This window comes from Rattus rattus, chromosome 5, assembly GCF_011064425.1.
Source record: "Rattus rattus isolate New Zealand chromosome 5, Rrattus_CSIRO_v1, whole genome shotgun sequence".
Classification (NCBI taxonomy): Eukaryota; Metazoa; Chordata; class Mammalia; order Rodentia; family Muridae; genus Rattus; species Rattus rattus.
Genome location: NC_046158.1, coordinates 9902306 through 9925865, shown reverse-complemented (window position 1 = coordinate 9925865; position 23560 = coordinate 9902306).

Genomic DNA, 23560 nt, shown 5'->3' with positions numbered 1-23560 from the left:
ATGTTAATTGAGAGTTTTGCAGGATACAGTAACCTGGGCTGGCATTTGTGTTCTCTTAGGGTCTGTATGACATCTGTCCGGGATCTTCTGGCTTTCATAGTCTCTGGCAAGAAGTCTGGTGAGATTCTGATAGGTCTGCCTTTACATGTTACTTGATCTTTTTCCCTAACTGCTTTTAATATTCTTTCTTTATTTTGTGCATTTGGTGTTTTGACTATTATGTGACAGAAGGATTTTCTTTTCTGGTCCAATCTATTTGGAGTTCTGTAGCTTCTTGTATGTTTAAAGGCTCTTTCTTTAGGTTAGGGAAGTTTTCTTCTATGATTTTGTTGAAGATATTTACTGGTCTTTTGAGCTGGGAGTCTTCACTCTCTTCTCTACCTATTATTCTTAGGTTTGATCTTCTCATTGAGTCCTGGATTTCCCGTATGTTTTGGACCAGTAGCTTTTTCCATTTTCCATTATCTTTGACAGTTGTGTCGATGATTTCTATGGAATCTTCTGCTCCTGAGATTCTCTCTTCTATCTCTTGTATTCTGTTGTTGATGCTTGTATGTATGGCTCCTTGTCTCTTCCTTTGGTTTTCTATATCCAGGGTTGTTTCCCTGTGTCCTTTCTTCTTTGCTTCTATTTCCATTTTTAGTTCCTTCAACTGTTTGATTGTGTTTTCCTGGAATTCTTTCAGGGATTTTTGTGATTCCTCTCTGTAGGCTTCTACTTGTTTATTTATGTTTTCCTGAATTTCTCTAAGGGAGTTCTTCATGTCTTTCTTGAACTCCTCCAGCATCATGATCAAATATGATTTTAAATCTAGATCTTGCTTTTCTGGTGTGTTTGGATATTCCGTGTTTGCTTTGGTGGGAGAATTGGGCTCCGATGTTGCCATGTAGTCTTGGTTTCTGTTGCTTGGTTCCTGCACTTGCCTCTCGCCATCAGATTATCTCTGGTGTTACTTTGTTCTGCTATTTCTTACAGTGGCTAGACTGTCCTATAGGCCTGTTTTTCAGGAGTGCTGTAGACCTGTTTTCTTTCAGCCAGTTTTGGGAACAAAGTGTTCTGCTTTCAGGCGTCTAGTTTTTCCTGTCTACTGGTCTTCAGCTGTTCCTGTGGGTCTGTGTCCTGAGTTCACCAGGCAGATTGCTTGGAGCAGAAAAGTTGGTTTTACCTGTGGTCCTGTGGCTCAAGTTTGCTCGTGGGTGTTGCTTTTGAGCTCTCCATGAGGGCGGCAACCAGGAAGGCCTGTGCTGCCTTTTCTGAGAGACCCTGTCTACCGGGGTCCCAGATGGCATTAGGTGTTTTCCTCTGGAGTCAGAAATGTGGGCAGAGTATAATCTCTTCTGGCTTCCCAGGCATGTCTGCCTCTCTGAATGTTTAGCTCTCCCTCCCATGGAATTTGGGTGCAGAGAACTGTTGACCCATTCCCTTCACGTCCCGGTTGTGTCTGGAGCATGGGGTACCTGCAGCTGCATTGCCCCTATCTTCTGGTTTCCAGAGGCCGTATACAGTGTCTTCTTGGGCCGGGGATATAGGCAGGGGTGGGCAGTATTGGTGGTCTTTTCTGCTCTGCAGTCTCAGGAGTGCCCACCTGTCCGGGTGTTGAGCTCTCTCTCCCACGGGCTTTGGGAGCAGTGAGCTGCGGGCGGGGATCCCAGACAGCATTCTTATCCATTCTTGCTATGCTTCTGTCCAGGGATCATTTCTCTCTGTGACATATGGACATGGGATGTTGTGGTCAGCCTAGGGCACTGGCTTTTTCTCTACTGTCCAATTTGCTGAGTAGAGCCCCTGAGATTCCAGAATCACCTTTTCTAATCCAGCTTTCACTGCCTTGCCCTGATGGCTTCACATATTATCTCTGTTTTTCAGTCATACATGATCATGTTGCACATCTCGTTGTTAGGGTGCTCCTTTGAAGTCTTGGGTGAGAGATTCCATCTAGGGTGATTGACAAGTTCAGATGTCTGGTGTTTCTGCTACATTCTGACATGTTTCAGTGTCATTGTTGTCACACAGCAATCTCTCATCCATTTTTGCCTCAAGCTGTGCAGGTAGAAGAGGTTGTTAACTTGTGTGAAAAAATGTGGAGTCACTTTTTGTTGAACATTTTCACAAAATAGGGTAACAGGTCAAAGCAGTTACTACAAAAATAGAATAATTCAAGACTAGCCTGAAAGTTGATATTGCCTGAAACATGGAGGTTCCTGTAGCATCCTTGCTTGGTGTCGTCACCATACTGCAGCATGAATGAAATCCCCACCAAACAAGTAAGTCCATAAATGTTCAGTTCAGCTTAACTCAAACTGCCAGGACGTCAGCTGAATGTAGCTAGGATGTCTATTGTGGGGTGACACGAGGGACTTCTAGCACTGACCTCATCCTCTCCTCACCTTAGAAGCTTAGTCTTTCTTGCATGCAGAGTCCAGTCTTTGGAGACTTCTAGAATGATCCACTGAGCTGTGTGTACAGTGTTGTAGGTCCTTTCTACTACACAGCTCCCAACCTTTCCCAATTTCCTTTGCATCCCAGTTTCTAAGCCTAGAATACATATCCTTAGGCTGCTCAGGGCAAAGATCGAACTTCCTGGTAGATTTTCTTGACACTCTGAAAAAACACACAATACACACAATTTGAGGGATGAGGGGATTATCTGGCTCATCATTCTGGAGACCCCAATCATGATGTTGGGGAAAGCAGAGTGCCTGAAATAGCTCAACCATATCAGTGGGCATGGCTTGTTCACATCATGGTGCATTAGGAAGCAGAGGGCTCAGAGCTGACCCAGAGGCAGATTCCATTGACACCCCATGTGTTCTCGTGAGACCAGAGTGGAAAGTTTTCATATTTTCCAACAAAGTGTTCCCAGTGGGGGGCTAGTGTTCAAACCTCTGATTCTGTGGGGTCATTTCAGATTAAAATCAGGATATCCAGGAAACTAACACACAGAGAGACAGTTGTACAAAGGCACAGATGAGCACACATGCAGACCCTCATACATCCTGCACATGTACACACAAAAACAGAAGTGCCCACACAGTTACATACACTCAGAAATGACCATACACTCACAAGGACACAGGTTACATAGAGACACAAACATTTGCATACACATGCATAAGCACCACTATATTGTATCTGATATTGTATCTCAGAAATGTTCACATATAGTATTAAATACACACAGGCACAAATGAACACACTCGCTTGAACAGGCACAGACTGAAATGGCAGAGTCAGTTGTACATATGACCATGCAGACACATATGTCAATGTGCTCTCTCACACAGCTACACACACATGTATGCACACATGCATGCATGCATGCACACACATACGCACACACTTACACATGCACATAGAGACTGGATAATGCATTTATTCAGTGGTGTGGCATAGATCAGAGGACAAAGGAGAGGTGGAGACCCCATGTAGCTTCAGTCTGGTCCGACTTCAGTCTTATCTCATGGAAAGAAGGGTGAAGTCCTGAGAAAAGGGTGACTTTAGTTTTGGGGGCACATTCTAGGGGTCTAACTATCAGGTTGCTGTGGAGCAGCAGACAAGATATTGAGAGCTAATGTAGGATGCAGAAAGCAAGACAACACAGGAGCCATGGTACAGGAGGAAGAGACAACTCACTTCTCATTGGGGTAGGGAATAACTGGGTATCGCCATAGGGATATTGTCTGGAGAGGGTCCAGATTCTGTGCTTTGAATTGGAAGCTAAGAGAGTCATGTGGGTGTGAGGAGTCAGTTTCTGGTGGAAATGGGGCCTGGGTATGGGAGTGGTGGGGACACAGGAGCCATTGTTATCCTTCTGGCTCTGGGTTCTCAGGTGTCACTACCCATTCCAATAACATTCTTTCTCCTGACAAGGTTTCCTGAGAATGAGTCAAAGAACAAGTAAGATCAAGTTACAGAAATTAACACCATGTATTCATGAGGTGCAAACAAAACAGTGCAACCATCCTATAGCATGGATGAGGGCTTCGTGCAGATTAGGTGTCAAACAGTGCAAGATATACATGCTGCAGGGAGGCCAGGAGCACAGAGGCACCATGGTGACCATGCAGCTGCTCTTGTGGACTGTGGGTCTGACCCTGCCCTTTGTGGTGCAAGCAGGTGAAAGGCCTGCATGACTGTAGCTCCTATAATAAGGGGTGGGTGTCTATGGTCATGAGTCTAGATTGGATAATAGTCACAGATCTGTTGATGGTTTTCACAGGTGGAGATCTGTGCAGAGCTCAGTGTTATCCACTAAGATCTGTATTCCAGAATGGCATTTTTCTGCAATCTTTAGAGCGAGTTCATCTACAGGTTGAGGGATGTGTTGAAAATATCTGTATCCACTTGAATGAAATCACTTCACAGGAGGGGACTCTTATTCAGTTCAGTAGCAAGAACAAAAACTCACTTCAAAACCTCAATGGTGTGCTTATTGATCTTGTTTTGTTCACAATAATTTTATTGCAAATATGTCCTCCAAATGTGTCTTCATGCTTTATACAGCCTCAGTCACAAAGGAAAACTTTTTTCTTGAAGTTGGTACTGGTTACTGCAGAGACTCATTAATGGCCAAATTGTTGAGGACATATAACTCTTACAATATATGAAAGAAAATCTGTTTTCTACTTTACCTCCTGCTAAGGCTCAGTGAACTTCAGAGAATACTGAGCAGAAAGAGCATACAAGCCACAAGAACGGGTTGAGCATTGTGTACTTATGTCTTTCAGATTGAAATATTCCACTATGGAGAGAATTGCGGGAGGTCCACAAAACTCACAAAAAATCTACATGATTCATGACCTTTCCCTTTCATCAAGATTGTATAAACAATAAACAATGCAAGAAAAGAGGAGACCCTGTAGTGAAGCAGCCTTGGTTTGGTGGAGGGAGATCAAGCTATTTAGCTTACATAAAGCATCACCAATGGCCAAGGATCTTTTTATTATGCAGCCTCCTAAGTCACGTGCACTCCTCAAACTAGCCTCTCACACTGTCCTCAAAAAAATCAGTGGGTCAGATGGATAGATTTGGGTGAAAAAGATTCCTTGTTTATTGTCATTTCCAAGTCTGGAATGAAGACACTCACATTATCTCCAGGATAAGTCATACAACATTACACACCTTTAATCTCAGCACTTTGGAAAAGAAGCAGGATGTTCTTTCTGAGTTTGAGACAAATCTAGTTTACATGGAAATTTCCAGGTCAGCCGGGTTTAAATTGGGAGACCCTGTCTCCAAACAAACTCCCCAAATCTTAGTATTGATCTAAAACAGTTGAGCTTTCATTAGAGTTTTGTTTTCAATGCATGTTTACCTTCCACATTTTATACATCTTAGTCTGTGTTACCTGTATAGTTTTGTTACCCAAATATTTTTTGTGGTATCATTCATAGGTAGATCTTCCCCAAATTTGACCTAGAGAGGGTCATCTAGTCCTTGAATACTGACCAATCACAGAAAAGCCAAGGTAATTACAATTACTCAGAGAGCTGCATCCAGGTCTGCATTGCTTAAGCATGATGAGGATGGTCAGGCAATCTTCCTCACTTCACCTATGTCACTGCTCCTAGGTAATTCAAAGCTAGGTTCTTCCCAGGATTCCATGAATTTCCTGAATGCAGCAATTTCTCTGTAGGAACCTGCAGATATTTGCAAATCCAAGGCCATCATCTGGTCCTGCCCAATCTAGTGTCTACCCAAATTTTCCTAAACCAGTATCAGACATCTTATGAAGCTACTTGACATTGGTCACATATCACTTGTACTTCCAAGCTATCACAGAACTCTACAGGACTTCTGGGTACCAAGCTAATAAGTGTCTGGTAAACAATACCTAGGTGTCTAATTCCAATATCTTTTTAACCTTAGAACTAAGAAAGCCTGCCACATACAAGTAGAACTCAGAAAAATTGCTAAATGCTTTATTGGATGCAGATGGAGTTGGGGTCAAAAGTTAAAAGGTAAAGAAGGAGGGTTGGAATTCCAATGGGTAGTACTAATCAAGGAAGGATGAAGACCCAGATTAAACATTCATTAAGATCACAATAAGGAACCTGCTGGTAAAGGAAGATTACATTGGGAAATGCAGTAGAGTGGAATGTGGTCCAGAAGGAAGAGTAGTCCAGTGAGGTCAAGGCCATGTCCTAATGGCAAAGATGACTCAGCATTTGTGGTTCTTGTGGGCTGTGACAAAGAGAGGTACACAACTGAGAGATTCCCTCATCTTACCATGGGAATAGCAGTTAGAGAGTAGGTACCTAGGAGTTGGGTGCATATAAGGATGTTCCTTTCAGCAAGCTTCTGGGAGATCCATTCTAAGAATAAATGTGCCACAGAACTATCCTGATTTTTTTGAATTTTTAGATCTCTAAACATGTCTAGTGGGTATAGAATTAGACTAAGTGGATAGAGCATGGTATAGAAAAGACTCCGGGAATAGAAAAGACAGATTTTCTAGGTATCCAGGAAATTATGCTTGAGGACACCTCCTGGCATGTTCACTGCTTCCTGGCTAAGTAGGTTCCCTACAGAGTAGGAGCAAGGCAGCATGGTTAAAAACCACATAGAAGCATCAACCCTGGAATTGAGGTATCTTTCAGTGTTTCTTCATAGTATTACTCCGTCATGTATGGGAACACAAAGTTCTGTAAAACCAAGAAAAATAATATCAAATATAAGAGGGGGTCCAGGATAAAGACCCAGATTATACATGCAGCTTGGATGGCCCCATGATTAAGATCACAAGAAGGGGCCTGCTGGGAAAGGAAGACACATGGTTACATAAGAATCCTCAAATCATGGGGGAAACAAGGAGACACGGGCAAGAGGCAGAGCCGAGCATCCTCTTGCCCCTCTGCTCAGGTACAATGATGTCTTCTTGAAGAAGTCCTTTGCATTGTATGAATTCCTTAAATTCTTCCAAGGCCTCCAGGTTTTCTTTTGGACACTTTCCTATGAGCAGAATACAGATAAGCTGGTGGAGGTCTTACTACACAGCCCTACTGAAAGCCACTGACACAAAGACAAAAAGACTTCCCAGAGTAGAGCCTTCAAACTGGAGCAAATGGGAGCAAGACAGGAGGAGAATTTAGAGTGAACATGAAGGTGCAAAATGGTGATAGTTGGATAGCTTCTCCACAGGAAATGGGTATAACTGGCACACAGGGCCGCAGTATGACCAAAATATAGGTGACATCCTAAGCAGCAGAGTAACATCACACTCTAGCCAGGGAAGAAGCTTTTGTTTCAAAGTCACTAGTCTGCCTCCTGTCCCTAGGTAACATTGACCATAAAAGGTCTGTTAGGACACTGCTCTGCCTGCCATGAAAGCTGAGATGGCAGGAAGTGACATGTACATGACTGGGGAGGACTTCTGCCCTATTATTTAGTGCCCAAGGTCATATCTGCTCATATCCCATATCTGAAAGTTCTGTATAGACCTCTGCTTCCCACTTCAGAGTATCACACTGACCACATAGAACATTTTGCAGAGCTGCTCAAAGACCACCTAGGGCAATTTATACTGCCTTTTGCAAGTTGTAAACCCTATGCATTCAAATAGCTAATGGTAGTAGGGAGCATGTGTGGGAGCTATGTTCTCTGCTGTTCCTTACCTATGAGGTGTCCTTCTTGAAATTTTTCTCAAATGGAATGCTTTCCATGTAAACAATGTAGTGGTCCTTCACTGGCAGCTCATAGATGTAGAAAAAGTTATGACAAAAAAATGAAGATTAAAAAGAAATGGATTTGTAGTATCTTTTTCAAAGACAAACTCAGAGGACACTAAGGAACAGTCTAGAAAGTTTCAACAATGACTGATGAACACCCACCCAACTAACTCCAGTCCTTGCTGTAACCTTGTCACAAGACAGAGTTTTCTCCAGAAAAGGTGTCATTCCCAGCTATGAAGTCAGAACCATGGATGTCAGGGAAGATGGATGCTGGACCTGACTGGCAGCTTACCATCTACCCTGCCCTTCCTTCTTCCTAAATCCCAAGCTTCAGTCTCCATAGACTAGACAGTAGGCTTCTAAAGGGAAGCATAGCCTCTTCTGTGAACTAGTCCATGATTTCTGAAATCACCTGGGAATTAACTGGTTAGACTTGTCTGAAAAGTAAGCAGGGCGTGGGTGCTCCAACCCAGAAGTATGCTTTGCCAAAGATAGTCACATGCAGTCAGAATCAAATGCAGTTAGTTAATAACTCAATATAAACTATAATCTCATGGGAGATGTTTGCCTGACCATGACAATGGTCATGACATTGATTATATTAATTTATTACAGAAGATTCATGTTAATCGTGGGCAGAAACATTGTGAAGGTACTAGACCCTTATTGTGTACAATGGTGAAAGCCATCTGAACACTTTCATGAGTGCATTCATTGCTCTCGTCTGACTATGGCATAATGTGAACAGATCATTCATGCTCAGGCTGCCTGAAATGCCCTACCATTATGGACTGAACCTTTAGCTGTGAGCTAAATAAATACTTTCTCCCTTAAACAGGGTTGATTATAATGGTTTATCACAGCAACAGGAGAAGAAACGAGACAGGGACTCACAGGTACTATATTGACCAGACTCCTCTGTTCTCTGCATGTGAAGTAGTACCTTAATACACTGTCCACCAGACTTGGAAAACAGGAAACTGAACTGTAGCCTATTCAGAACATGTCTATTCTCTACTGAGATTTCCTCGTTCCTCATTCTTAGCACAATGACTTCTGAAATCCCATACTAACCTTTTCTAAGTTTTAGGATGCTAAGACTGTAGCCCTTGCAAGGAAGGAGTTTTTCTTTGATCAGTATACAAAACATAGAGGAGAGAAAGATGAAAAAATGGATCAGGGACACTCACATGAAAGTGTTCCTGATCTCCAAGATTCCTTCTTTTGGGCATGTGAGGCTATGAGGGAATACAACCACAGTTTGCTCCCCTGTCTGTCTCCTTTGACTCACTCCAGCCTTTAGGAACCAAATACCTGAGAGCTAGAGATGACAGAGCCCTGAGCCCACACATGACCATCCCAATGCCTCATCCAGGTTGCCCATAGGTGTGCTGCCTGAGTATATATTCCTGGGTCCAATATTCCCTCTTCTCCCAGGATGATAAGGTTCCACTCTCCAACCACATACTCCTTACAATTAGATTAGAACTGCCTTTGGTGGCCCAACAGACATGGAACTTGATTATCTTTAAAGACTGAAAACAGCTGGGATTTTAGGAACCAAGACAAATGTTCTGCCAAGTGAGATTTTCTCATTCTAAGTATCACTGCTCAAGGACTCATCTCTGCTCCGATTCTGTGGACCAGGAGACCTGTGTTAGATAACAGCATTCTCTGCTGAGTATCAGAGGAATTAAACCCTCATGAGTGCTAGGCATAGTCCTCAGGCACTGGCCTGTCCCGGAGCTAGTAGGACAGTCAGCGAGGGTGCAGAGGATACCTGGAAGAGAATGGGGGACAAGAGAAGTGAAGAAGGACACCAACACAAGAGTCTGATCAAGGTGACAATATTATTTTTTCCCAAGGCTGAATTTATACCATAATAGGGGTAACAGAGATAGGGGAGAAGTGGGAAACATTTATGCAGGCCAAGGACACAGCTCTCTTGTGGTCAGCTGATGTCAACAGGATGTTGGTTTCTCAGAAAGGTTACAGATCATATCATTGGGCATCCTGATGTTAGATATATTTCTCAGCAAGGTCACAACTTTGTCATATCACTATTCATCCTGACCACCAGATTTGTATCAGTCTTCTGCAGCTGGCTGGGGATTTTCCATGAACCCAGTCATACTTAACTATACTATTAGCATCAATAATGGAGGGTTTTAAGGCCATCGCTCCCAACACTGGCCAACTGTCAAAAACTTTCACATACACTTCTACACCACCCCTACTCTGCCACACTTTCTTTTCATCTGAGAGGAAGGGCAGGTCATCCTCGGCCTATGGAATAGCCAACAGTCCAAACTGACAGCCAGGAGCAGGCACTTCATTTCCAGGCTGTGTGGTCTCAGACAACACAGGTTGCTGGCATGACACAATGAGGCTGTGTTGGCTCCTCAGAGAATGCTCTTTATGGCCATCAATTACACTGGCCACACTCCTTTTTGGTCATCTGTCATGGCCAAATCCATATTCATAATGGGAGTGGATGTTGTTCCTGTTGGGACCTGGTGGTCATTTACTTCCACCTCTGGACAAAAGATCTGCAATGTTGTCACCATCTAAGGGTGCTACAGATGAAGGAGTCCAAAAAGTATGAGTGACTCAGGTGTGGGGTGGGGGCACAGTCTGCACTCTGGGCCAGTAAAGCAGTGCTGCATTAATTCCCTTGCCATCATTAGCCCTGTTCTCGTGCTTCAGATAGCCATGGGCTAGCCATGATATTTTATTGGCTCCTGCTGCTCAGAAAGAGACACTTGGCTTCTCCATCATGAAGAGTCCTGCTGATTTCTAGGGCCCCTACTGTTCTAAGATCACAATTCACTGCTTCTCATAGCTGGCAGATCCACCCTGGATGTGGGTATGGTCACTGTGTGATGGTTTAGGATTGCCTTAAATAATGCCTTTTAAAATTTTATTAATCATTTTATTAATTCATATTTTAAGTGATATACCCCTTCCCAGTTACCCCTCCAAAACTTCCCGTCCTATTCCTCCTTTCCCCTTCTCTTATGCCTCTGTGAGGAAGATCCTCCACCCATTCACCCATTCCCACCTCACCACTCTAACATCCCCTTAGGCTGGGGCATCAAACCTCCACAAGACCAAGGACCTCTCCTCCCATTGATGTCAGATAAGGCCATCCTCTGCTACATATGTATCTGGAGCCCTGGAGCCCTCCATTGTATACTCTTTGATAGGTGGTTTAGTCTCTGGGAGCTCTGCATGCTCCAGTTAATTTATATTGTTCTTATGATGGGGTTGCAATACTCTTTAGCTCCTTCAGTCCTTCCCCTAGCTCTTCCATTTGGGGTCCCTGGGCTCAGTCTAATGGTTGGCTGTATCATTGGTCAGGTGCTACCCAATGCTCCTGTCAGCAAGTGTTTCTTGGGATCAGCAATAGTGTTGGGTTTTGTGCCTGCAGATGGGATGGATCCCTAGGTTGGGTAGTCTCTGGTTCTAAGAGGCTCCTAGCCACACTCAAGTTCTCAGTTACCCAAAACACTGCACTCTGGACCCAGCCCTTGCTGTGCTCTCCTATAGAGCATTTCTTACTCTCAGATACCTAGCTCTTTACCTCTACCCAAAAACCACCTCCTCTGTTACATGTTAAGTTCCTGAGGTGTAGGGCTTTGATGCCTATGTGTCATAGTATTATCCTGAAGCTGGAAAAGCTCCAGCTACAAGTCCGTGAGTCTGATTATGTGTTCACTCTATGATATGTTAGAATTTCCATCTGTGTGACACCTGAGGGCCTCCTGACAGGACTGGTGGATCCCTATCACACCCTGGACCACTGAGGCCCCGACACACCTATGACCTAAGTTTACCCTCTCATTTTTTAACACTGACAAGCCACCAAGATGACCCAATGTCTAGTTACCTTTGGATAAAAAGGGGAAAACAGGGGCGGGGTACATGAAGGCCAAGTCCTTTTTGCATCCAGACTTCATGGATGAGCTGTCTTGCTTGCCCTCTCTGTGATTCAAGCCAGATCCCTCACCAATGGGAATGCTGTCTTCTTCTTCTCAACTCTGCACTTCTTGGTCCTCATTGTCCTGATCTACAGCCCAGCTGACCCAGGCTCTGGAGACAGGTGCTGGTCCTACAGTAGTGTCTTTGTGCCTCTTTGGACCCAGGTTGAACAGCATCACATAATAAACAATATTAATGACCACTCTCTGACAAGCCTTGTCTCTTGGTGATATGCTAATATGACCTATTCTTTGACCCAAGCATGCAACGTGCCACTGAGCAAAAGTCATCCTCAAAGCAGAAAGGGTGGGACCTGTGATCTTTAGAGTCAAAGAATAATGGGAAGGTGGAGTCTCATGTAGCATGCCAAAGACTATTTTTGTTTGTTCTTTGGTTGATTGCACCCAAATATATACTTCAGCATGTGGATCACTGACAAAATCACTGGTGTATGTAATTCCATCTGTTAAAAAAGCAATGAGAAACAATAACAACAGGTGACTGACAAATCATGAGTGCCATGTCTAGTATGATGAGAAGCCTCTGCCCTCCTATCCACCTCCTGCCTTTCCCTCTGTCCCAGTGAACTGACTTCTGCCAACTATGTTCAGAGACCCAAAAGGAAAAGTGATGAGAGAATCCATCGTGAGGAAAGACTTTCAGTCAGTCCCATGTGACTGAGGCAAGGCATAATGTGGAAATCTCAGACCATACATTTTCTTAGGGGCCAAAATCACAGTTGGTTGTGGTCAATCCACGGAAATAATATGAAGAGATGTTAAGGAAGGAGAGAGGATGCCCTGTCCACAGAGATGCATGGCCTAAGGCATTTCTCTGAGTGGCTCCATTTCATCTGGTGGTGGTTTTTACAGAGTCCCCCAATTCCACAACTCCTTGGCTCACCAATTCTGGTCACATTCTTCACTACCCATAAATGTGAAACTTATCATGGTCATCTTTTAGATGTTGCTAAGTCCTAGGTACCTTATGGAGTCTTTCATGGCATTTATACATAGGTAGGTCTGTTGTTTAGGATAAAAGTGCATTGCAAATAGATGGGGATCAGTTCTGAGATGAATATCAGTCGCTCCTGGAAGATACCCTGAGCGGTAGGGACAAGAGATTGTTCCCCTATAGACTTCATTATTTTGAGGCTAAACATGAATAATCCTGCTTGGTTATTGGGTGCTTGGTTCCAGAATAAAGAAAATCTGAAGCATGAGGGTCAGTATAAGAAGTGGAGGATTGTTGTTGTAAAAATATAAAAATAAAAAAAGTATTGTCTTTTTCCTCACTTGGTCCTGCACCACGGTGCCCCAAGATATCTGCTAGATATCTTGGCGGAAACACATCCCAACTCCTCAGCTGCCGCACACTTTCCTACACTCAAACCGTCACATAAAAGAACACACAACACAATGATCTTAGATCCAACTGATAAGATATAATTGCCCTGCCAAGCAACCAGAGCTTCCAGGGATTAAGCCACTACCTAAAGACTATACATGGACTGACCCTGGACTCTGACCTCACAGGTAGCAATGAATATCCTAGTAAGAGCACCAGTGGAAGGGAAGCCCTGGGTCCTGCTAAGACTGAACCCCCAGTGAACTAGACTGTTGGGGGGGAGGCGGCAATGGGGGAGGTGGGGAGGAACACCCATAAGGAAGGGGGGGGGAGGGGATGTTTGCCCGAAACCAGGAAAGGGAACAACACTCGAAATGTATATAAGAAATACTCAAGTTAATAAAAAAAAAAAAATAAACTCTTGAGTAGACTAAAAAAAAAAAACAATCTCTTAGAAAACAGGAAACTGAGGGAACCACCTGATATGAAAGCACCCCCAAATAACACTTGCTTCATAAATTATATATCAAGCATTGATTTTTATTTTTAGAATTGTATTTGATATCTATATTTTTACAAGTTAAAAGGTATTTTTCTGCAAAATAACTGAGCTTCAGAAAGAGAATAACTTGCCTGACTTAGAGGAACACCATTAATAAGATAATACAGAAAGCTGACTACAGCCTTGAAGTAAAATAAAAGGGGCAAGCAGTGTTTGGGGAAACTATCATTTTTCAAATATTGATGTTTAAGAACAGTCATATTGACTTTTTTTCACTATTTTTCAATAAAGCAATACCTTTAAACTCAAAACAAACAAACAAACAAACAAACAAAGATATAATTGCTCACTTAAACATATAAGCCCGGTACCATCCATCCCTTAGGAACATTAATAACAACCTGTAAATACACAGAGCAGAATCTTAACATCACCTGTTATGGCCTCTCACCCTCTCCTTTCTCCTGTCTCTTCCTTTCTCTCCTAGTTCCTCCTCTTCCTTCAAACTTCTCTTCCGCCCACCTTCCTTCTCCTCCAATGACAGGCCTCCTTCTATCCTGTACCTGCCCCTCACCTGTACTTTACAGATTCAATGGGGAGAAGTTTCTGGTGAAGTCACCTGATTCTGGAGTAAGTGACTAGACAGCTGTCCTTGGGGCAGAGGAATTAGCATCAAAATACAGAGAACTCCAGGGCAAACCACAACAGAGGATCTTTGAAGACTCTGATACCCTGTGTACTAGAAGACAAGGCCAGGCGCATGACTGTTGGCTTCCTGCCTTGGGTCCTGCTTGCTGCTCCTCTGTATTTCTAAGACACACTATGCTGAGGCCCAAATGTGCCCTATGTTAGAACACTCAGCTAATAAAGGGAGTTACAAAAAGGATATGAGGAGTCTGGTATGGTGCTGCACATGTTAATCTCATCACTTAGAAAGTGAGGCAGGGGGTTGGGGATTTAGCTCAGTGGTAGAGCGTTTGCCTAGCAAGCGCAAGGCCCTGGGTTCAGTCCCCAGCCCCAAAAAAAAAAAAAAAAAAGAACCAAAAAAAAAAAAGAAAGTGAGGCAGGAGGAAAATGTGTGTACTGAGGACCTCAGATACAAACTGAGTTTTAAGCCAGCATCAGCTAGCTACACAAGACAAACTAGGCAGATGTTCTCCTCCTGGAATTCCTGGGACAAGGCCATAACCATATCAATGCAGCTATTTCAGTACTAAGGACGTCTGACTTGATATATGTTTTCTCATCCTGGGGTTCCCAGGACAAGGACCAAGGATATCTGACTTGGCAGATGTTTCTCTTCTGGAGTTCCCAGGACAAGGCTATAGCTATGTCAACACAGCTATGTCAGTACCAAGGACATCTAACTTGATATAGGTTTTCTCATCCTGGGGCACAATCTATAGTGGTCAGTCAGCTTCCTGGAGATGTTTCCTGTCTTGTAATTGCCCTGCAGTAAATATGTCCTATACCATCTGTTCTTATGGTCTGGCAGCTTCCTAGAGAGTGGGTGGGAATGTGCTTTCTCTACTTTCTGGTCTATTGTCTTGCATCTAGAGGCTAAGCAAGGGCCAGCTTAAAAGATTCTCATTCTTTTCTTTTTCTTTTTCTTTTTCTTTTTTTTAAATTACTTTTTTTTAATTAACTTAAGTATTTCTTATTTACATTTCGAGTATTATTCCCTTTCCCGGTTTCTGGGCCAACATCCCCCTAACCCCTCCCCCTCCCCTTCCTTATGGGTGTTCCCCTCCCCATCCTCCCCCATTGTCACCCCCCCCAACAATCTAGTTCACTGGGGTTCAGTCTTAGCAGGACCCAGGGCTTCCCCTTCCACTGGTGATCTTACTAGGATATTCATTGCTACCTATGAGGTCAGAGTCCAGGGTCAGTCCATATAGTCTTTAGGTAGTAGCTTAGTCCCTGGAAGTTCTGGTTGCTTGGCATTGTTGTTCATAAGGGGTCTCGAGCCACTTCAAGCTCTTCCAGTTCTTCCTCTGAGAAATGGCTGCACTAATATCGAACGGGGATCCTTAATAGCAGCAGTACATCAGGACACTTATCCCTCTGGAACTATAGGTCCAAAATATACCCTTCCTTTTCTAGGTTGCCTTGGTGTTGGTGTTTTTATCACAGAAGTAAAAGAGTAACCAAGACAGAATTTTGTACCAGAAAAAGGAAATCATTATGATAGACCAGACAATGTGTTTTTGGGTGGATTGTGGTGGCACTAGAAATATGGTCAGGAAAAGTCATTGGCTGATCAGAGCTCAGTGGTTCTTCTGTGTGAAATTGAAAGGAAGAAAATTCTGAGAGCAAGGCACAAAATGAAGAAATGACTTGTGAAAATTGAATGAGAAGCAAATGATCTTAGCCAGGCTATTGTGTAATACTTGGAACTAATAATTCATGGGGTCTGATGATCTGGAGCTTAAGAATAGATTAGCCAGAGACCTTCATCAATAATGTGAAAGCACTGCTTCACTCAGACAACCAATGCTGATTAATGGAGCTGAGTAATTGCCAGTGATTGAGAAGAGACTAGAATCACTGAGATAATCTTCTGGCAGTATTTCCTCAGAGTCAGCACACAGAAGCTGTGGTCTAAAGTGGGGCAAAGGCTGCATATGATGCTTTCATCTAATGTGTAAGAGTCTCCCACATTGTGTTGGGTTAATGCAAGTTTTTTATTGGTTTATTTATTTACATTTCAAATGTCCCCACTTCCTGGTTTCTCCTCTGCAACTCCCCTAACCCATCCCCCCTCCCCTGACTCTATGAGGGTCCTCTCCCCACCACCCACTCACCCACTCTGGTCTCATGGACTTCGCATCTCCCTAGACTGGAACGTTGAGCCTCTACAGGAACGAGGGCCTCCCCTCCCACGGATGCCACTTATTCATTTCATTTTACATGTGAGGGTTTTGCCTGCATATATGTCTGTGCATCATGTAAATGCCTGGTGCTAACAAACAACAAAAAAGGGATGCCCTGGAAATGAAATTAGAGTTGAGTTTGCATTACCATGTAGGTACTGAGAATCAATCACCAGTCCTCTGCAAGAGCGTTAAGTGTTCTTAACTAATGAGCCAGCTCTCCAGTTCCCTGGCTTTAAAGGTATGAAGAGGTTGTGGAGAGAACCTGAGTCTTGGCATTATAATTCAGGGCTGGAGACTCTGAAAGAAGGCCAGAGACCATTCGTGAGGGAAGTGTAGTCTCAGTTGGTATGGAGATCCCAGGACCTTCAAAATACCAGTACCGTCTGTGATTGCTTTCAAGAGAGCATCCAGTGTGGGATGGAGGCTGGCCTGAGCCTGTGAAATGAGTTATTTGTTCTGTAGAGGGCAGAGGCAGAGGAGTGCACTATTTGCCAAGGCCCCTTTGAGCCTAGAGAATTCTAAGTGGGTCCCAGGCATCAAGCACTTTTACACTGTTGAAGTTTGGTTGTACTTTCATTTAGGTGCAAGTATTTCTTCCCCTTTTGAACAAAAAGTATTTAACCATTTGAGGGAGTTTCTTGTTTATTTTTTATAAGAGCCCACAGTTGTAAGACTTTGAAGGAAACATTGGTTTTTAAAAAGAATTTGATTTTTTCAGTGTTGGAATTTTTGGAAGCTGTAGAATTCTATATCTTTTCAGTTTTATGTTTTAGTATTAATGTCAACCTGTCTGCTTGGGAACAAATGAGAAAGGAAATTGATGTGCTTGTGCATCAAGTTGATAAGTGGTCCAATCTGTTGGTTTGTTTGGATGTCAGCTTGATACAGACCTAGATGTTAAGAAGGAATCACAACTGAGGGATTTCCTCCATCAGACTGGCAAATAACCGATCTGCAAAGCATGCTGTTAATTAACAAATGACGAGGAAGAACAACATTCACTGTCAGAAGTGCCACCCCTCAGCAGTCAGTACTGGGTAGTATACTAAAGCAGGCCGGGAAAGTAATGAGAGCATTTAGTGAGCAGCACTGCTCCCTACATGGGTTCTGCTTGCACTCTCCTCTCCAGGGCCATGCCTTAAGTTCTTTGATCTTGTTTTGTCAACTGTAAGTTGTAAGAATAAATAAACCCTTTACTCCACCAACTTTTATTGGGTCAGGTTTTTTTCAATGAAACAGATATCAATCCCTGATTTTCCTGATGAGCAAGGAACAGCATAGTGATTTCCAACTGGATCAGTGAGAGTGTAAAGGGGAATAAAAGAGATAGATGTAGAGAAATGAAAAAGAGACTCTATGTGGAGATGGTGTGAATGTCTCTATGGAAGAATGCAGTGAGTCTAAAATTAAAACCAAAACTGACAAGTGACTTGGCCAAAAACCCAGGATGGAACAACTCTCCACCATGCTGGAACCAGCCAAGTGCAAGAGATCCCACTACAACAGAACGGTTTCCTCCACTGACCTCTGATAACCACCTTTTGTGACACTAGCTCTCCTTACACTTCTGTTGCTAACTGTTCATTGTATTAACTGTCCCTCCTCAGTCTACTGTGTGTTCCATTCATGATTACTTAATTATATATTATTACAAGTATGACACATGCCATTAGGAAGCCCCAAATGGAGCAAGTTGGGCAACAGCTAAGGGGAACAAATGGTTGGGAGATTCAATGGAATTGCCCAAGTCAGCTACACAAAGGGGCCATTGAAATGTAGTTGAAAGAAGTGAAGGAAATGAGCCAAAAAGAAGGACAAGAGAACGGCAGAAGGAAGGAACATTCAGTAGAGACTGGAAGAACCAAGGGAATCCTGGCTGAGCCAGAAACAGACTGGAGGGGAAGGAAAGTAAAGGAAGATGCCGTAACCAGATAGAGAAAGAATAGAAGAAATAGCAATAATCTGTGGTCACTCTGAGGACTTTATGTTTACTGTGAGTGAAATGGGGAAAGGGGAATGTCTTGACACATTGAGGATGTGACATTAACTGTTTTATTTTATACTTATATCCTCAAAATTTAAAGTTAGTATACAGAGTAATGAGTGTAATTGTGGTATATTTATTTAAATATGTGTGTTGCTTTGATTTGTACTGTTCTGATGATATTCTTCTATGTGCCTATTTACCTGTCCAGGAGGAGGTGGAGAATTCATTAAATCTGAAGCTGAAGCAGGAGGCAGGTACCTTCATCCCTCCACAAATGTTATATGATCTTCTGCCCAGGCTGTCTACAGTCTTCTGGGTCTACAACATGCTACAGAGTGAGAGTGTCAACTGAAGAGGGGACTCAGTGTTGGATGGTGTTTGCTGGGGCAAACGTGAAGAAATGTTTTGCTCAAGTGAACACAGTTTAAAAAATAAGGCAAATTCATGAAAGAACAGGAACCCAGTCCACACTACACATGCTCAGTTTGTCAGGTGATAAGTGACATTCAATTTTCTGGGATACCTCTCTAAGAAGACCTGTGAGTGCCAAAATACCTCTTTCCTCCTCTAAGATTGTGCTCAGCTCTGATCATCTGCTTTCACCTTATTACACAAATCTTGGACCCATTAGACTGTCACATATGTGCCCAGAATAGGGACCAGCTTTATTGAAAGAAGGCATGGGGGAAATCTGGGCACTGGGATCTAACCAAAAGCATTCTGCATTCAAGTGTAGAAGGTAGCAGGTGGCAGCTCCTGGTTTCTGAATCTGCTGTGCAGAGCTTGCTCTATACACTAGGGCTCTAAGATCACTCTCAGGACTCTATTTGTAGAACCAAAAAGTGACAGAGATCTCTAAAGAGTGCCTCTCTGGTCATGTCTAACATGGACATCCTGACATGAAAGAGAAAATGAGGAGCAACTCAATCTCTACCATCACAAGACAGATTAAATATGTTTGCTCTGTTCTGGCCCATATCCACCACAAACGTTTCATACAACCTGGTAGATTGTGAGTTTCTAACCAGAGAATGACCTATAGGACACATAGAGTGATAGTATGAAATGCAATTCTCCATTACAAGTGCAGAAGAAAAAATAAAGTCTTAGGAAATGTGTGGCTCTCACTACAACTAGGACAACAAGTTTGCTCTTGGATCTTCTAGGACCTGAGAAGACTCAGGCCAGGGATAGATTGGCCCCAGGTCAAACTTCCTAAAAAGAGACCAGCCAGCTGGGAAGAGCTGTCGTGGAATTATGTTTGCATGTGTTTGGGACAAGGGTCTCTTGAGAAGAAGGATCTACAGTAGAACTGTAAGTCTCGGGTGGTTTGCTTGCAAAGGCTTCTGAAGGAGTAGGATCTCATCCACACAGTCATGGGAAGCAGAGGACACATGGAGGATTTGATGCACAGTCACAAACTGAACACAGCCTACACCTCCCAAAGGGATTTGCTTATTTTTGACCTATTTTGACCTATTTTGTATGCTGGTTTTCAAACAGCATACATGGGCTAGTCTGTGGACCCCTGCTACATATGTAGCTGAAGACCAAAGAGGATGGCCTTGCCTCACAGCTGTGGGATCAGGCCTCCCTGGGACTAAGGGTCTCCCCTCCCACAGCTGTGAGGCAAGGCCATCAGAAACATCATTCACCCCGATAAATTTCCTTCAACCCAGGGATGTAGTAATGCTTCAATATATAAAAATTCATTATCATTATCCACTATATAAACAAACTAAAAAAAAATCACAAGATTATCTCATTAGGTACTGAAGAAAAATAACCTTTGACAAAATCCAATACCCCTTCATGTTAAAAGTCTTAGAGATCATGGATTCAAGGAACATGGCTAAAGATAATAAAAGTAATATACAGCAAACTAACAGCTAACATCAAATTAAATGGAGGGAATAGATGGAGGAAGGGAATTTGGTGGGAGAGGAGATGGGGATGGCAATGGGGGTCAGGGTCTAGGATGGTGGCGAGATAAAAGAGAGAGGGCCAGAGGGCAAGGAGAATGCATAGAAAGCTGGAGGTGGGGGAGGGGAATCCCTGGGATGGAGGCGGGTCCCAGGAGTCAATGCAGGTGGAGGTAATAGGACCCATAGAGTCCATATTCTGTGGCCAGGAAGGATCTCTAGTAGAAAATAAGTACAATAACTCACCCACAGAACTTTCCACCCAAAATTTGGCCTGTCTAAAAGTAATGCAGGGAATAAAATGGACCAAAGACCTAAGGAATGGCCAACCAATAACTGCCCAACTTGAGACTCACTCAAAGGGGAAGCACAACCCCTTGGCACTATTAATGATGCCCTGTTATGCTTGCAGACAGGAGCCTGACATAACTGTCCTCTGAGAGGCTCCAGCAAGCAGCTGACAGAAAGAGATGCAGACACCCACAGCCAAACATTGGATGGAGAGCTTATGGAAGAGTTGGGGCGAGGACTGAGGGCTCTACGGGGATAGGAACTCCATAAGGAGACCAACAAAGTCAACAAACCTGGATGGACCCTTGGGGAATCTGAGATTGTGATCCTAGCCAAAGAGCATACACAGGCTGGACCAACGGCCCGTAAGACATGTATAGCAGATGCGTAGCTCAGTCTCCACATGGATCCACCAACAATTAGAGTGGGAGCTGTCCCTAAACCTGTTGCCTGTCTGTGGAATCAGTTCTACAACTGGGCTGCCTTGTTTGGCCTCAGTGGGATAGGATGTACCTAGCCCTTCAGAGATTTGATGTGCTTGGGTTGGAGGATACCGGGGTGGGGAGGAATCTTCTTAGAAGTGAAAGGGAGGGGTAATGAGGGAGAGACTCTGTGATGCTGGGACCTGGAAGGGGCAGTTATCAGCATGTAAAATGTATAAATAAATTGATTAATGGGAGGAAAATAAATCTGCTATGTCCAATTATATACTATTTCTGTAATCTTCATATTTTCTTTTGTAAATTTTAAAATGTCAGTAGTAAACTTCATATTAAAAGAGAAAAATAAAATAAAGTAAGAAATAAGATTTTAAAAAAATTACAAAGCAAAGAGAAGTCTAGACATTACATTTTGATACAAGAAAGCTCCAAGATGCCCTTGAGTTCATTTGCTGCTGGTCATCTACTGCTGAGCAGGCACTCTATGCTCAACTGTAGTTTAATTCCTCAGTGAGACTCCCTTGGAGAAAACAGAATATTCATGCATAAGTGGTTATCCATCAGAGCCTGCTTCTGGGTTATGAATGAGTTTGAGTCCACTTCCCCTTCTACCTTTAGGACCACACATACAATTTTAAACAATAATTCTTATAATCTCATTCCTCCCACTCTCCTTTTCCCAGCAGCCCTCAGGCCACTGCAACAGCAGTGCTGCATTGTGCACATCTACCTGCATGTGGATTTTATTGTAAAATAGAAATTCTGGAAGACTCATTTCTGTGGAACTTCCTGGGGGTTCACAACCTGACCCTGGGAGACAATGGGTACCTCTATCACAGGACAGTGATGTTAGTGTCTTCAACACATCCATCATCCTGTTTCACAGAACAGTGACATTAATGCTGTCTACACATCCCCAGCCTATAGATTCCCAATCTAGAGGTAGAAAGAAATAATATGCAGGAACCTTAGGGTATAACACTGGGCACTGCACTGATGTCCATTCATGGATCCCATCAACAGATCTGAAACAGTCATCCAGGGTAGCATCCTGACCATAGATACCCACATCCCATCCTAAATCATTTTATGCCTCACACCTCGTCAGCAGGGACAAATCATGGAGAACCTTCATCTGCTTATACCACAAAGAACAGGGTCAAGTCCACACTCAACAGGAGCATCTACATGGTCACCATGGGGCCTCTGTGCTCCTGGACTCTCTGTAGCGTGGATATCTTGCACTGGGTAATACCCGATCTGCACAAAGCCGTCATCCATGCACACTGGATGCACTGTTTTATTTGGACCTCATGAATACATGGTGCTAATTTCTGTTTGTGCTCTTGCTCATTCCCAGGAAGCCTTGTAAGAACACAGAATTAGAGTGGGAGGATGGTGAAACCTGAGAATCCAGAGCCAGAAGGATAACAAGGGCTCCTGTGTTCTCACCCTCCCCATTCCCAGGCACGATTTGTACCAGAAACTGATCCCCACACATCCACCTGGCTCTCGTAGCTTCCAACTCAAAGCACAGCATCTGGGTCCTCTCCAGACAATAGCCCCATGGTGACCCCCAGTTACTGCCCACGCCTTAAGAAGTGAGTTTTCTCTTCCTCCTATACCATGGCTCCTCTGTTCTCTTGTTTTCTGCATTCTTCACTGGCTCTCCATATTTTGCTTGCTGGCAGTTAGACCACTAGAATGCATCCCCAAACTAAATTTACCTTTTTTCAGGTCGGCTCCATCCTCTCTTTCCTTGAGAAATACTGAAGTCAGGCCAAACTGAAGCTGCATGGGGTCTCCACCTCTCCTTTTCCCTCTGTCCTATGCTACACCAAAGAATAAATGCACTATTCAGTTTCTGTGCATATGTGTATTTATGTGTGTGAGTGCTGTGTGTATTGATTGTGCACATGTGTTTGTGAGTGTGTGTGTGTATATGTGTGTGTGTACATGGGTGCATGTGCATGTGTACATTTAAATATGTGTCTGCATGGTCTTGTGTCCAACTGACTCTGCTATTTCAGTCTGTGTCTGGTCAAGTGAGTGTGTACATTTGTACCTGTGTTTCTATAATTTTATGTGTGTACATTTTTTGGTATACCCAGATACAGCATAGTGGTGTTTGTATGTATAGGAATCTTTGTGTCTGTGTAAAATCTGTGTGATTTTGAGTGAACAGACATGTTTCTGTGTATGTGACTATGTGGGTACTTCTGTGTTAGTTTCTTGAATGTCTGACTTGAATCTAAAATGCTCCCCAGTATCCAGGGTTTGAACAGTTGTTCCCAGATAGGAGCATATTGTTCAGAAGTGTGGAAATACTGACACCCTGGCTTTACTGAAATACATAGGGTGTGAGTGGAATTACCTTCTGTGTCAGCTCTGAGCTTTCTTCTTGATACAGCAAGAAGCCATGAGCCTAGCTCTCACAGCCATGTTTGAACTGTTTTAGGCCTTCTGCCTTACTCATTATCATGATTGGTTGTGGGACTGGGAAAGATGCCCTGGTTCTTGGTTGAGCTAAGGCTAGAAACTCTG